The 16,150-nt window shown below is 38.7% G+C and overlaps 1 protein-coding gene across 11 annotated transcripts in view; it reads left to right on the top strand.

The window, feature by feature from the left end:
* Positions 1–16,150, top strand: part of RHOBTB1 (Rho related BTB domain containing 1) — a 132,957-nt gene that overhangs the window by 43,347 nt on the left and 73,460 nt on the right. For 4 of the 11 annotated variants that reach the window (XM_079136445.1, XM_079136446.1, XM_079136444.1 and 1 more), the window contains one exon: positions 15,300–15,350. The exons of 3 other annotated variants lie outside the window; for them this stretch is intronic. The gene's annotated coding sequence lies outside the window, so the exon portion shown is untranslated. 4 more of the 11 variants (XM_079136451.1, XM_079136447.1, XM_079136441.1 and 1 more) reach the window with 4 other exon arrangements.

A 16,150-nucleotide genomic window follows, 5' to 3' on the forward strand; every position in this document is an offset into this window, starting at 1 on the left:
TTATTCGTGCATTATAGTTGTACATAATGGTGGGATTTATTGTTACATATTCGTACATGCACACAATATAACGAGAATTTGGCCAATACTATTCCCTTTCGCCTCCCCAAGTCCCTTTCCTCTACTCAGCTGAACTCCCTTGATTTTCATATGATGCTCCCACCCAATCTTTCTTTTACTTTATTTTCTCTATTTTCCAAACGTGAGAGAAAACATATGACCCTTGACTTTCTGAGTTTGGCTTATTTTGCTTAACATAATGTTCTCAAGTTTCACCAATCTTCCTGCAAAGACATAATTTCATTCTTCTTTATGGCTGAATAAAACTCCATTGTATATAAATACCACATTTTCTTTACCCATTCATTCATTGATGGACACTTGAGCTGTTTGCATATTTCCAGATCCTCTTGAGGATTGGGCCCAGAACTGATAGGAGTTCTCCTCAACCACATTCTGTTCTCTTGGCTAATCAGGTCACACTGGGCCAGGCTTTCAGAGGAGAGGCCACATAAGTACATAAATACTGAAGGTGGGTTCATTGGAGGCCACCAAGATAACTAAGAATGCTTCTGTATTAATGCTTTCATGTTAATTTTTAAAATTAAATCATTCATATTTAAAACTCCTAATCTGTAATCTGTTGAAGATGTGGTTGATGGAGGATATTTTGTGAGATTTTTTTGAAACAATGTTTTAGAAATCTGGATCCATCCAGAGATTTAATTCCAGGTTTTACCTTATAGATCCAATTATGCTTACTCCTAAAATAAAATTTACAAATTAGTTCCTCTGACTTCTGTGATATCATGGTCCCAAAACCTTTTAAAATTAAGAGGGTTTGTAAGAGGGTTGGCTCAGAAACTTTGGGTTTCTAGAAGAAATGAGTGGTTGACATTTTTATACTGGATAAATTTTTAGAAAACTTAGAATCCACTAGCATTCCTTATAATAATGTACTCAAAATGAAAAAAATTCAGGCTTTAAACTTACGTGTGTAGAAATGGAAACAAGTTCCTGTAATTTCTTTCCTTTGTAGATGTTTGACTTATCTACCTCCTGTACTTCAGCATTAGTCTTTTTCTTCCCTGTACTGTCTTTTAACCCCATGTCTTGAAGACCTGATTACTGACTTTTTAATCAGATTAACAGAAGGCTTTTTTATCTGTTCTGGCAAAGCACAGAATAGACATTCAATAAAGCCTTCCACTCTGAGCAGTATTGTATAGTGATTAGAAATTTGAGTTTGATTTTAGAATTGGAATTTTAATCCTTGAGCACCCTTTTCTAGGGATGTGATCTAGCACAAGTGACTTAACCTTTCCTTACCTCTCAGTCTGCCTATCTATATAGGTTAGTCAGCTCTATTGCTGTGACAAAATAACTGAGCAGGGGGGACTTAAAACAAAAGATTCGTTTTGGCTTATGGTTTAAAAGGTTTCAGTCAAGTCAGGTGGCTCCATTGCCTAGGGCCTGTTGTAAGAAAGAGTATTATGGTGGAAGGTTATGGCAGAGCAAAGATGCTCACCTCATGGTGACTGGGAAGCAGAAAGAGAGAGCAAGAACAAGGAAGGGACCTGAGATAAGATGTATACCCTTCTAGGGCATGCCACCAGCTACTCTGTGACCTACTTCTTCCACTAGGCCTCACTGCCTACAGTTTCCACCACCTCCCATAAATGCCATCAAATATGAATCCCTCAATGGATTAATCCATTGATGAGGTCAGAGCCTTCATGATCCTATCACTTTTCTACTTCTGAATTTCTACCTCTGAACATTGCTGCATTGGGGAACAAACCTTCAAAACTTGAGTCTTGGGGAAAACTTCATATTCCAAACCATAACACTGTACAAGGGAATGATAACTACCTCGCAGGATTGCCGTGAGGATTAACTGAGACAAAGCACTCAACAGTGACAGCTACAGAGTGAGCATTCCAAAAGAATTGTTATTACTACTGTTGAAAAAAATGTTATGCATACTCTTTCATTTATTCAGAAATGGGTTACTAAATGATACATCATCTCAAAATTTTGGTTTTTCCCTTTTATTCACTTGGGTCTGCCTCTTAGCATTTTAAATATCATTTTAGTATTTGATTAAAGTTGTTGATTTTGAGGATTGGAGAGGGAGAGATTTGGGTTGACTCCTAGGGCTTAGTGGTGGTTAACACCACTGCAACCAAATTGGGAACAATTGCAGTCACTCAAAGGAGTAATACTGCCAGTTCAGTAATAAATGAGGCCACTGTAAAACTTCTGAAGAATACAATGCAGTAGTAGTAATTCAGTATATCAGTTGAGAAAATCAGTGACAAAAATTAGTATAAGTTAAACAAAATGTTTAAATAAGAAATACCATGATAGCACACACTTACTTTTCATGATCATGACATGTACTTTTCCAAGCTGTAAACAAGCTTAGTGTTTCTATTTCATTTGCAATCAAACTCTGAACCCTTCTGAGTATCTGTCACTCATTGTAGACCATAAATTTAAGCTAAGGAAATGCTTTCTAATACTGAGTCAGCTGTTCCTGTGCTACCCTAATAACAGTGTTTTATAAGCAGCATTGCTGGCACACACTGAACTAATTCAAATGGAAGTATTTGTGCCATGTAATGATAGCTGGCAATTATCTGCGGTTTGGGGTAACCAGGACAGATAATCTTTGAATAATTGACCACAGTGACCCATATGTCCTCCCAATCAGAAAAAGAAATCCTTGCCATTACACATTTGCCATGAATGATCCATGCCGTATGCTATTTATATTATTTATTCTGATGCACACCAAGTGTGTTCCATAGAACACTATGAATTGATGATAAGTATTTTAAGACAACAGAGATCCCTCTTGTCAAATAAGTACAGGCAGCTCATCTAGATGATTTCCTTCTTATAAATGCCTATTTAATTTTACATATAAATTCCCGAAGAAGTCTTGTAATAAACTAAAACTTTCTTTAAGAAAGGGTAACTTGACCATTTGTTCAAAAAGTAAATGGCTATTTTCATTAGACTTTTACTCAGGGTTATTCCATAGAACATACTTTGGGAATTGCTGCTTGACTAATTTATCTTACCTCCTTCTATTTATTATTTAAATATTTGTATAATTAAAAAAATTATTTTCTTCCTTTCTTCCATCCAATTTTCTTCCCTCTTCATGCACCCTTTCCAATCTAAGTAGATTGTCAGATTGAACAAATGAAAATAGAAGACACAATTGACATTTAATTTTAGACAGTGAAAATTTTTTTCATATAAATACCAAATATTACATAGAATATTTTAATATAATTGCATGCCTTCTATTTTATCTGGCACTGTACCAAATCAATTGACCATCTATAAGTAATTAATGAAACTGTCAGCTTAATTTAGTAATAAGTACAAGGGAAGAAGTAATTCAATGCTTATTGAATAAGTTTAAAATGTTTCAATAATAAAAGTGTGAAACACATTCTGAAGCCACTCTATCTTCTGTATTTTTTAAATGATTTTAAAATGAATAATGTAGCCAGGTGTGGTGGTGCATGACCATAATTCCAGCTCTTTGGGAGACTGAGGCAAGAAGATCACAAATTGGAGGTCAATCTGGGCAACTTAGTGAGGCTGTCTCAAAATAAAAAATAAAAAGGGCTGGAGATGTAGCTCAGTGTAGAGCACCCCTGAATTCAATCCCCAGAACCTCAAAAAAAAAAAAAAAAAAAAGGTGTATTCATCCTGGAACTCTAATATGCCATAAACTATACTCCAGACTGAGCACTTTTACTTAACAGATGAGGAAACTGGATCTTAAGAAAAGTGGTGTGACTCGCCCAAGAAACTTCTCCCACAAGGAGCTGGTAACAGCCAGGCCAGCGTCTCATTATCTGACTCTCAGGCCAATGGCAAAGACTCACCACCATGCTGTCTCTATTGTTCACTGTACTGGGTAGGGCCAAAAGAATACCTAGTCAAAAAATGCAATGGATATAGTTAGCATAGTTTACCACTTTGGTTAAATCAAAATGAAGTGGAATACATTAAAATAAATTTAGTGGAATATAATAAAATAAATTTAAGGCTAAAATTAAACTGGCTACAACCTAATGTTTCTTTTAACAAGTCACTTCACAGTCCATCAGGATCTCAGTCCCTCACTGATGAATGGTATATAAGAGTACACATTCCAGCATGTTTTTCATAAACCTGTGTGTTTCTATTTATAAATGATTATCCAGGATAATGGTCATCTAAAATGTTTCACATGAAGAAATATAAAGCCCAGAATTGTACACAGTACAAAGAATAATACTTCAAGGAGTAATAATTGTGATAGATTCCTTTCTACAGAAAGCAGAGCTCTATAGTCACAGTACATGATACATCACCTTTCTATTAAAGAGTGATGTTATTTGGGTTAAAGTATTGAAAACCGCTAAGAAAAGAGTCAATTAGATGCTTCTTGTTTCCGACGAGTGTCTCATTTGGTATCCATCTCACACAAACACTACTATCCCCTCGGGTGACATGTGACTTAGAGAAATGAGAGAGAATTGAGGTGTTTAACATGGTCAAGAATTAAGAAGAAAGAAGCATCATTTTCAAGCTAGTGGGGTCATATGTGTCTAGTTTATTCCTCCAATCAACAGATATGAATATAAAAACAGCAAGAAATATTCTTTACTTGAATAAATGGTATCCTCACTGGAAGCCTATGTCCCTACCTTACCCATATTGCCTGCATTTTAAAATCAGATTTTATAGAGATCCAATCTGGTACAACAGGCTGTTTCTTCTGCCTGTTTTTCCCCTCTTATCAACATAACATAGCCGGCACAAGGAGAAATCATTGAAGTATCCTGATTGTTTCATTAGGAAATGGAATCCCTAAAGATGTGGATTTTCCCGGAAATTATGTGTTTTCTTTGAATTGGTAGTAGACATCCATAGGTGTTGGCCACTTGTCAAAGACCATGAGATCCTGAAGTTCTCCCTTCATGAGAATCAGTTCCCTTCAACTCTACTCAACCTCTAACCTACCCTAAGGTTTTTAAAATAAAAAATATTAAGAGGTATTTGACCTGTAGCAAATGACTAGCAAGTGACTTGGCCTTTCTGACCCTTGCCTTCCTCATCTACAAGATGGGGATGATAGTACCTCTTCTGCAAAGTCACTGTGAGGAATTAATGAATGTACAAGTATTCAACACCATGCCCAACCCACAGGCAGTGCTTCTTAAATGTTAGCTTGTATTGCTACTGATTAAGAAATCTGGTGGTGATCTTAGTGTTTAATCTTTGTGAAACATTCTCTTGATCTCAAAATACTGTTTTTATGAATGATCAATTTTGGCAGTGATTACAGTAGAACAAATGAAGGCCAGTCTTCCTTTAAAATCACAGCTTTGTCCAAAGTTATGCATATGGCCTATGTATATAAGTGATTAGAGGAAATTATAACTAAGGAGTCCTGTAAATGTTTTATCATTTGCCATTACACATTGAGTATCATTTATCCAAAATTCTTGGAATCAGAATTGTTTCAGATTTTAAATTTGGGGAGTATCTGTAAACATTTAATGTACTATCTTGGGGATGAATCTAAGTCTAAACACATAAATTCATTTATGTTTCATATACCTTATACATATACCCTGAAGGTCATTTTATATTTTTAATAATCTTATGCATGGAACAATGTTTCATAGTATGGAATTTTCTACTTGACTCATCATGTGGGATGCTCACAATTTTTCAGAATTCAAAGTAATTCAGATTTTCACATTAGGGATGCTCAAACTGTATTAAAAGCTTTTTACTATGGGCTTTACTGTCCTTTAATGATATCCAACACACTGTTGGTGGAGATCCAGTGAAGCTTCAGTGCCTCTCACTAAAACTTCAGACTTCTCTAAGATTGATGTTGTGATGGGAAGTGAGACTTTGTCCCTGATCCCAGGAGTCACTGGTTCATGTTTACAAGCTAATGGATTGTTTACCTTCATGGCTGATCCTGAAGTGCTTACCTGCTTATGTAATACAGTTAACTGCTTGTCCATATAGGGTAGTTTAACCAAGTGGTAAATTTAGGTCATATGAAATATTAAACATAAATATTTACTCTGAAGAGCTGTGTGCCTGGAGATGGATGTTCTTAAGACCTGGACAAGGAGTCAGGTTCTGTGTGCATTTTGATTAGGAATGATTATGAAAGAAGTAAAGAAAAACTTCATCATTTAGCTTTTTTTCTAGAGACTGTTAGGTCTCCTTCCAGAGCGGGAATGTTTATAAAAACTTGAATTCCTTTTAAAGGACTCTATATACAGGTTAGTGTACTATATACTAAATTACTTAAGGATATTTACTTCCACAAGGTCAGAAGCTCAGGCTTAGAATTCTGGGTTAGTCAGTATTTCTGGTTCCCCCTCTGCTAAGAGCAAAATGCTTTACCCTCTGGAGAAATATCCTTTCTCCATTTTTCACTTTGGAGATATTTCTCAAAGTTGTCATAAAGATTAATTGACATGTATTAAAGATGCTTGGTAAGCAGAAAAATATAAGAATATAGGTGGAATTATTTTTCTGAAATGAGGTATGTGTGTATATTTGTAGTCCACATACATACTCTTCTAGTTTCTGCATGTAGTGTAGCTCACTTCTATAGTTTGGGAAAACACAGCAGTTCCAAGTCAATAACAGAATAAAATACTCAAAACTTTATACCTCACAGAATTTGTTGGAGACACACACACACACACACACACATATATACCACATGAACACACATATATTCATAGTGGTTTCAGTCAGTATTGGGTGGGGTGAATTGTGGGAATGATGTAGTTGATATATTTCTTCTACAATAAATATTTGGTACTCCCAAATCAAATGATTCCCTGTGCTGAACAAAACTTTTAAATTCCCTCTTAATGGGCCCATTTACACACTTACCAGTATTTACAGAACTTCACATTTTATAAGACATTTTTTTTATCTCACTTAGTTCTCAACAATTTTTAGAACGCTATTATTCCTGTTCATATATGGAACGTTGTGGTGTGGAAAGTTAAGAAACTAGAGCAGAATAACATAGTTAATTGGTTGATGACCAAAATACAATTCTGCTTTCTTCTACTCTGTGCTTCCTCTAATATGTTATGTTTAAGGTTTTTGGTTTTTTTGGTTTGGCAGCATAGGATTTGTTTTGTATTTTTAGCTGTTTAATAAAGGAAACAGGTATTATATAAAATGGCTGGTCAAACAAGGTAGGCTTAAATATGCTATGACGCATATAATTTATTTTTAATTAGGTAAAGTTGAAGTATAGCATTAAACCTTTTGACTATAATATTAGTTTGTTCCTGAAATAAATGTCCCTTTCAAGTGAAGTTTTTTTTTTTTTTTTTTTTCCTAGTAAAGAATCATATTTTTATTTTAAAAAGCCAAAGCTATGTATTGGGTGTTATTGTGTTTTTCTCTTTTCAAGAGATGTACATGTTTTCAATCTGTAATGCCATACCTAAACAAAGTCAGAGAGTTGACCATAATTGCTGTCTGCTACCTCCTCTTATGCATGCTGAGCTAGACCATTGGAACACCATCTTGATAGAAGAGGTTTTGACAGGAAGAAGAATGTAGCTAGACTTGCAGAGCTTGCAAAATCACAGTTTTATGAAACTCATCCTATCCCAACAGAAAACCTAAGGACTGGATCTATACAGGAAGGACTTTATGCCAATCTACACAAATAATTTAACATGCTATACAAAAATCCCTTTTTCAACATAGCCTTCATTCATTGATGCTCAGTAAAATAGGAACTACAATGTAAAATATATTTTGCCTTCAGAGACTAAAAGCACATAGCCTCTAATGCTGTTAGCCTGAGAATTCATCTGTAAAAAGTTTTTTTCCCAAACAATGCTTTAAAATAAAAAAAAATTATAAAGCAGCTTATCTTAGAAATTATATCAAGACCAATAGCAGTTCACACTGGACTACAAATCTAAGACTTGAAATCAATTTCCACTTGCAGATTTTAGGTAAAGGACATGGCTTTCAGTTGATTGTCACAGCCAAAATGAGCTCTAACTTCTTCCAGAACGGCAGGTAGAAAATAGGAGCTTCAGAGATCTCCAGAGCTGGTTTGTGTGACATCTTAGTAGTCCAAACCCCCACACACATGGGCCACTCAGATTGAGGTGTTTTCACTTTTATTCAGGTGAAAGATCTGTGAAGAAACAACTGCAGGCAAAGACTGTGATATTTGGGACAGAAAGGGTGGTAAGGGTCAGTTATTCTGTATAGTTGACATGTCAACAATATGAATGCTGGGGAAATGGCCCCAAATGGGCTGTTGGACACCATCTTGCCCCAGCAAGAAGAATCTTGGAGAAGCATTTACTTTGATAGTAGAACTAAAGTAACTGTGTACAATGTTTCAGGGAACCAGGGAACTCAGGAGATCATTTTCTTTTTGATTCATCAATACTTAAAGCATCAATACTTAAGAACCCAGAACAGAGTCACTTTCCTGTCCCTCATCATTAGCCAGCGCCCAGCCCAGTCTATTGGGATCTCGATGTTCTCCATGAACCCTATTACAAAGGATTTGCCACTAAACTACAGTGTAAGTCCATTGCCCAACCTATGAATTGTTCTCTGGAGTCCAAGACATTTCTTCAAAAGCTATAATGTCCGTAAATGTGAGCAGCAGCATGTTGAACATGTAACCAGCCACTTCATTTTTAGCCACAAAGTTGTTGGCTGTTAACTCTAGAAATCACTCCAACAGCTGTTTTTCAACAGACCTTTTTTTTAACCAAACATTTATCCATGTTTTAGTATAGTCCTATTGGTGAGTTTATTCCCTTCCATGTCTTCAAACCCCTGTGTATACTTGTTCGTGAAGTTTCTTGTAACATCTGGAAATTGTCACCTAGGATAATTTCCTCCAAAAAGTCAACAACAGCATTAATTTCAGCATCCTAGGCAGAGAGTCAGCCAGAAGGGAGTTGCGGCCCTTTTAGATTAGGAGGGTGCATGTTTTGCAGGAGGTAGCGTTTGCGCATGCGCCGAGATCAGTCTTTGCTCCACGTGGCTGGGGTCTCAGTGTCAGAGTCCGTTATAGAAGGCTGAAATGCAGGGACACAATAAACCTGAAGAAAAGATTTTCGTCTATAATTTTATGTAAGTATTTAACCATACTTAATAATATTCTTGATAAAACTTATGGCAGTAGAAATGCTGAACAACAGCAATTGAATAGAAAAGAGAGTTATCTTCTAATGCAGTATTTACCTTAGAATTAGAAAATCGTAACCCCAGAATATGTACCAAAAAATTCTAAAAATTCAACAGTAAAAACACAAAAAATCCAACTGAAAAATGGGCAAAAGACGTGAACATATATTTCAGCAAAGAAGACAAAATGATGGCAAATAAACTCATAAAAAGATGTTCAACATGTTAGCTGTTAGGGCAATGCAAATTAAAATGACAATAGCTTGTCCACACAACTATTAGAACCGAAACTTTGTTTTAAAAAGTGTTATTCCAAATACTGATGAGGATTTGTAGATGTCTCACACATTGCTGGTGGGAATGTAAGAGTTGCTGCTCCAACAGTTTATATAGTATGTGACTCAGCAATTGAATCCTTGGGCATTCACCCCAAAGAAAAAATTTATGTTCACACAAAAACCTATATACAAATGTTTGCTTAAGTGTTTTTCACAATAGCAAAATATTGAAAACTACTCAAATGTCCTTCTTTGGGTCAATAAACTGGTATTTCCATACAATAGAAATTTATTCAGCAATAAAAAGGAATGAACCATTGATAGAACACGTTGGATGAACCACAAGGGTAGTATGCTTAGTCAGAAAAAAAATCAAAACATTACTCACCAAATGTTCCCATTAATAGAAGTCTCAATGATAAGACTCTAGAAATGAAGAACAGATTAATGATTGGGAGAGGCAAATACAAGGGGGTAGCATAAGAGAATTCTTTTGTGATTACAGAACAGTTCTATATGTAGAGTGTAGATATTTTTTCATCTAATGACTGATAAAAGTCACTCAAATTTTAAAATCAAATAAATAAAGGTCCACTGACAACTAAAAATTTTTTAAAAAATTTTTCAGATCACTTTTGTGCAACACAAACATGAAAATCTTTAGACAAAATTTTAGTTTAATTCCACCTATGTACCAATGTTTATGTTTAAAGCAAACGTTATGATTTTTTTAGCAAGCAACAATTTTAACATACAAAGGTGTATTTTTTGTGCTAATAAAAAACAGAGAGAATGTTCATGGCTATGATTCTAGGAATTATTTGCTATTGTTCCTTTTCTTTCCTGTTGCAAAATATTCTTAACAATTTGCTCTATTTTCTCCAATGTTTCCAGAATTGGGGGTTTTATAAGTAATGTTTAGGGGTTACATAACCATGAGGCAATGTCTGTCTTCCTTATCTCTCAGCCCTTACTTGGAAGAAATTCCCAGAACAAGGACTTTTCTTCTGCCATATCTGAATTGCTGTTGATACCACTTTATTTTCCTGAAGACTATTCCAATTGGTTTCCCTTAGATTTAGGTGCAATTCCAAAATGACTAGTTGATCTTTATACATTTATACATTTGTGCCTTCAGAAGGAGTGTCATTAGGAAGCCCGAGAGCTTTAGTGACCCCTGGGAGGAAAAGGCAATGACCTGTCAACTAGAGTCCTTATGTAGGTGTATTTCTGCTCTCAGCACCTGCCTGTTACTTAAGAGAGGCACGCCACTTAACTCTTTTTAATTTGTAACTGAGGAAATGGAAGACACTGAGGAAAGGCAGGATATTAAAAAGCAGGTGAGAGGGCTGGGGAGATAGCTCAGTTGGTAGAGTGCTTGCCTCGCAAACACTAAGGCCCTGAGTTCAATCCCCAGCACCCCCCCCCCAAAAAAAAAAAAAAGCAGGTGAGATAAAATAAGACTTTGGCACAAAATGACCCAGATGCAAATACAACTGTCAAAACTTCAGGAAATTAACTTCTCTGTACCTAAGTTAACTTATCTTTAAAATGCTTATGATAATAATAGCATCTGCTTCCTCAGTTGTGCAGATTAGATGAGAAAAATAGGTTTTAAACCTCATAGCCCTGCACCAGCCACATATGAGGGCAGTAACACATTTGAGTTACTATCCTATTTCTTAGCCCCCAGGGCATTTTGAAAAGAAATAGCTTGCAATGAAGAGGAGTGATTGCTAGGAGTGAACAAGGGTTAATTAACTTTTCCCAGGAAATGTGTTACTGAAAGGAATATATATTGATTAGGCCTTTCAAAATGGAGTCATTTTTAAAAAAATAGACTAAGGGAAGTCATTTTGTGCAAAGTGAGTGATCAGACCTTTGTATACCTGTGTTGAAGTTCTTTAGACACTCCTACTTGACTTTTCCCTACCCTGTCTTCATGGTGTCAAAGATTAGGGTCTTGATAACTGTTTCCAACAATGTTGCAGTGAGGATGGTTTAAACAGCAGGTTCCTTGTGAAACATTTTCTCCATGTCCATGGTTTTTGGAGTATCAGACAAGCCTTAACCCCTAAGAAGAGAATATGTGTGTAAACTAATGGAGGGAGAGTAGAAATACTCAAGGACCTGAAATTCATCTTAAATTCTGGGTGGAGAGAGTAATCTACCTGGGACACTGAAAATGGTTTCCTGGAAAAGACCAAGGGACAGAAAGGTTTGTTTCCTTTGAAATGTTTTCACATATTTTTGTTGTTGTTATTTGGGGTGTTTTGGGGGTACAGAACAAAGATATGACCCTTATGTAAAATATGGCTCATTTTTCCCTTCCCTGTCCATATGGTATCACATTACCTACTTGAGAACTTGCTAAGACCAAGGATACATTGGTGCTGTCTTTGTGTCCCAAGTCCTTGATACTCAGCCTCAATTAAGTTTATTAAATGAATATATCCTTTAAGATAGCTGGACACAGTTGCACCTTTATTGCTCAGTTGTCTGTTTAGGGGTTGTGAGTGAGGGGGTTTAAGGCATATTAATTTTAGCAGGATGACTAAAAGCTCCCTGAGGTCAGGGAACGGGTTGGTTGTATATACTGTCACATCCTTAGAGCTTGACAGTAACATCCTGTAAGCACTCTATAAGCATTTACTATGTGAAAGCATGAAGAAGAAGAAAAAAAAAAAAAAACTGGAAGAGTGTGAAGAGTTTCATCTTGGAGGGAAGGGCTGGTTTTGGACTTCCAAGAATTCTGACAATACCTGAGAGAGCAGAATGCAATTTCACTCCTTCACTCAGCCATTTGAAAGCGGTTGTAAATCGCCTCTTTATTTGGGTCTGGGACAGAGGTGTGTCCCTACGCCCAGCTGTGGGGACCCCTCGAGCAAGTTGCAGGGGAAGGTAGCAAAGGGGCGAGAGCCAGCCAGCACGTGCAGCCGCCCAGGGGAGGAGGAGGCTGGGCTAACGCAGCCCTTAGTCAGCAGCTGGGCTCGGTTTTGAAACAAAAGCCAATGTCCTCCCTCGGAGTCCGCGGCCGGTCAGCTCCTAGGGGGAAGAAAGCCATGCTGCCCAGCCGGTTAGTGGCCCAACTTACTTTTCCAGAGCCTGGGACAAAGGGCCAACAGATGTGCAGGAATGGGTGGGGTGTTGGGAACGGGGGACGTGGGCATAGGTCGTTCAGACCCTCCCCTCGCGGCCTCTCTCCAGAAGGGCCGGGGTCTCCTGTGCTTTGCGCTTGTTTGTCCTGGGTAGTCCGCTTCCGAGCCGAGGCTGCTCGGGTCTGCGTAAAACTGAGGCACCTTTGCCACTCGCGCCCCAGAGCACAGACACACCAGGCCCTGGTTTCATGAATGAAATCCAATCGTGTGGATATAAATAGCCGCGAAGGCTGCTAACGTCACAGTGCTAGCTGCGGCCGCCACCGCGTCGGAGCTAGGTGCCGGGCGCTCGGTTCCGCCCGGCTGCACCGCCTGGGAGCGGGGTGGGGACAAGAGAAGGGAAGGGCTAGCGGTGGAAAGGGGCGAGCCCCTCTCGCCCGGGTCGGGGAAGAGCGGCAGCGGCTGGGCGAGCCGGCGAGGCGAGGCAGGCGAGACAAGACAGTGCCATGCTGCCTTTGTGCAAAGTTGGGCGGCGGGCGGCGCGCCGCGCGCAGGGGCCGCGCACACCCGCGACCGCGCGCAGCCGTGGCTGCTGCTGAGTGGCAGGGCCCCCAGCTTCCCGCCTGGCCCTTGAAGGCGGAGAGAGCTCGCGTCTCGCTCGGCTTCAGGGTAGGTTCTGTGTCGTGAGTGCGCTACGGTATGAAACTTCTCTGAACAGCAGCCTCGGAGCCCCCACCGCCCTGGCCTCCGCGGGTGGCAGGTGGGGGCGCCTGGGGCCGTGCCAAGCGGCCAGCAGCACCCCGAGAGTGAGTTGTGGGACAAAGCTGCTGTAGGGGCCGCCCTCGCCTTTCTGTGAGGCCGGGTACCTTCCCATCAGAGGCAAGCAGAAGAGATTTCTAGGAGTGCCCGCCCAGCCGCGCCCCTAACTTGGAGCTCAGAAAATGTACAACGGCACCCTTAGCAGGCTGCGCCGGGAGGGGGTGGTGCCGCGCCGACAAGAAAGCTCTTTTTCTTCGAAGGACAGTGGTGGGGATCCGGAGGACCTGGAAAGGGGGATTCGCTGGCCCTTTTGGCGCTTGCACCCTTTGAGAGTTGACTGGAGCCCACAGTTTGCGTTCCCTCCCTTCTACCCCACACCCCGTGTCTATGGAATCTGTTGTGAGTTGCTGTGACAACAGTAGGAGCTGCCATGAGGGGCTTGCACACGCCTTACCTTGGATCTGTGTGCTCAGCTTTCGGGGAAAACTCTCGGGGTGGTGGTGGGGGGGGGGTGGGGACAAGAGAATCCAACCTCCTCCCCCAAAAAGAAATGGAAGGAAGGCACAAATGTGTAAAAATATATCGTTAGATCCTACTGTTAGCTGCTTCGTTTCCATCCCCAGCAGTATCAAACATCTCAACTGAGGAGCAATGTCAATATTTAGACTTGGACAAGCCAGAAAGTTAGAAGAGAGCGCCAAGCGCAGGGTTTTGACTTGGCTTTGCACGTCAGCACACAAGCTGTGCCTCTGGAGCTGACTGTACACATTTGCTGGGGGAAAAATGCATGAAGGTTGATATATGCTCAGAAGCATCAAGATCTAGAAAACTGTAGGAAGTTAAGACTAGAAAAGTTGCCCTAACTTTGAACTCTCCCAACCTGTGCTGTTCTGGGAGCCCTGCTGATCGTTAGCCAAATGTTTCCCTTGAGGTTTTATTGGTTTGGGCCCCCCTTCCCCGCCCCCAGCCAGGGCTGTGCTGCATATTCTACAGGAAACATTCTAAACTGCAAAAACAATACTGAGTTTATCAGTTTTCATCTTTGTATGAGGCCTCTCATTATCAACAGATAGTAGAAAGGTCAATAGGCTAATAAATTTGTTTACAAACACTATTTAGAAATTTGGGTTTCATTTCCAATAAGCTTTTAGATGCCAAGAGAGTGAGTGGATACTAGAAAATAAACACAAGCTCTTTTCATTATAAATAACATCTGCATTCTGCTCCACAGGTGGAGTGAGAATTAAATTGTTACATTAAACAAGGTTTCCTGGATCATGTCTTGGACATATTAGTGGGAAACATGTTCAACCAGTTGATCCCAGTATGAAAGGCTTTGAAAAATGATTGGGAAGCAATAAAATCACAGTCAATGTTCTTCTAAACTTGCTTATTACTGTTATTTTCTCAGATTTTGAAGGTAGTATAAATATTAAGTACACAGGGCAGTGTGTGATCACAGACCTAGGAATAGAAACACACATAACAGATTGATGTTATTGAAATAATAATATAATTTGTTAAACATACAAATATAATAAGAAAAACCAGAAGCTGTTTAGACTTCAGTTGCGATTATGTTGTCTAAAAATTCTATTTTGAAGGAATGGCATGCCCACTTCTGTAACTTCTGTATTGTAAACTGCCTATAAAATTGTCATTTTTCCCATCCATGAGTTTGTGGCCAAATGCTTTTTTTTTTTTTTTTTTTTTTTTTTTTATCATTCCAAAATGCTCAGACATGTATTTTCACAAATGCTACAAAATGTTAACCTAGCTATTTCAAGATGAATATGACCCACAGAAATGCCACTTCTGCACTGGCACTTAGCAGAAGTAAAGTGGATTCTACCCTTTTGTGGGGAGAAAGGCAAGCAACTGTGCTCCTGACAGTAAGATTTATAAAGTATTTCTTTCTTTTGTGCAGGTAAGTCCCGCTGTGAGCAGGGTGTTCTCTTCTTCACTTCCAGCAAGCCAGGTCAGTGTCTTTGTGCAAACTCTTGACCACAGACAGACAGATGACATTCTGTGTCTTAATTCTGAGCAAGCATTTTAGAACAGGTTTCTTAGTCATTTGTCTTAAAAGAATGTGTTTTTGTCATTTTGTGTGCTCAGTTATGAACATCACAGTTCAGTGATTATTCTTTTTACTCTGTGAGTAAACTGGTATTAAAACAAGCCTTGAATCAGTTTGTCATTTATAAGACTTTTTTTTTTTTTTTTACTTTGGGGATTCATGGTGCCAGATAGTTGAGACTACTGGGAATCTGGGGACTCAATAATTGAGGTATATTTCTGTCCTGATCTTAGCATTCTGGAACTGAAAAAAAAAAAAAAAACTTGATACAATAATAATTGATATTTATTGAGCATAAACCTAGGCTCAGACAATGTGCTGCATTCTGTACATATATGTATTCATTCTTCCTCAAAAAAAAAAAAAATCCCTGTGAAGTAAAATCACTTTTTGACCCCCAGGCTACAAGTAGGGAGTTGGAAGTTCAGAGAGATTAGATATGGTTAATCCCTGCTAGTAAATGACACAAATAGGATTTTTTTTAAAGTTCTGTCTTTCTCTAAGACATAAACTACTTCAAAAATTCTTCTTTACCAGGGAAATAAAGGTAAACAAAGGTTAAGTGACTTACCTAAGATAACTTGATAATTGCAGTTCATATAATAGCACTCAGTAGCCCAGCCATTGCAAAAGAATAAATTCCACTCTTTTAGGTAAAACAGTGAAATAATAAGTATTCATGTATACTTTTTGGCATGGCT

The sequence above is a fragment of the Sciurus vulgaris genome, assembly GCF_902686455.1.
Source record: "Sciurus vulgaris genome assembly, chromosome: 4".
NCBI classification, from domain to species: domain Eukaryota; kingdom Metazoa; phylum Chordata; class Mammalia; order Rodentia; family Sciuridae; genus Sciurus; species Sciurus vulgaris.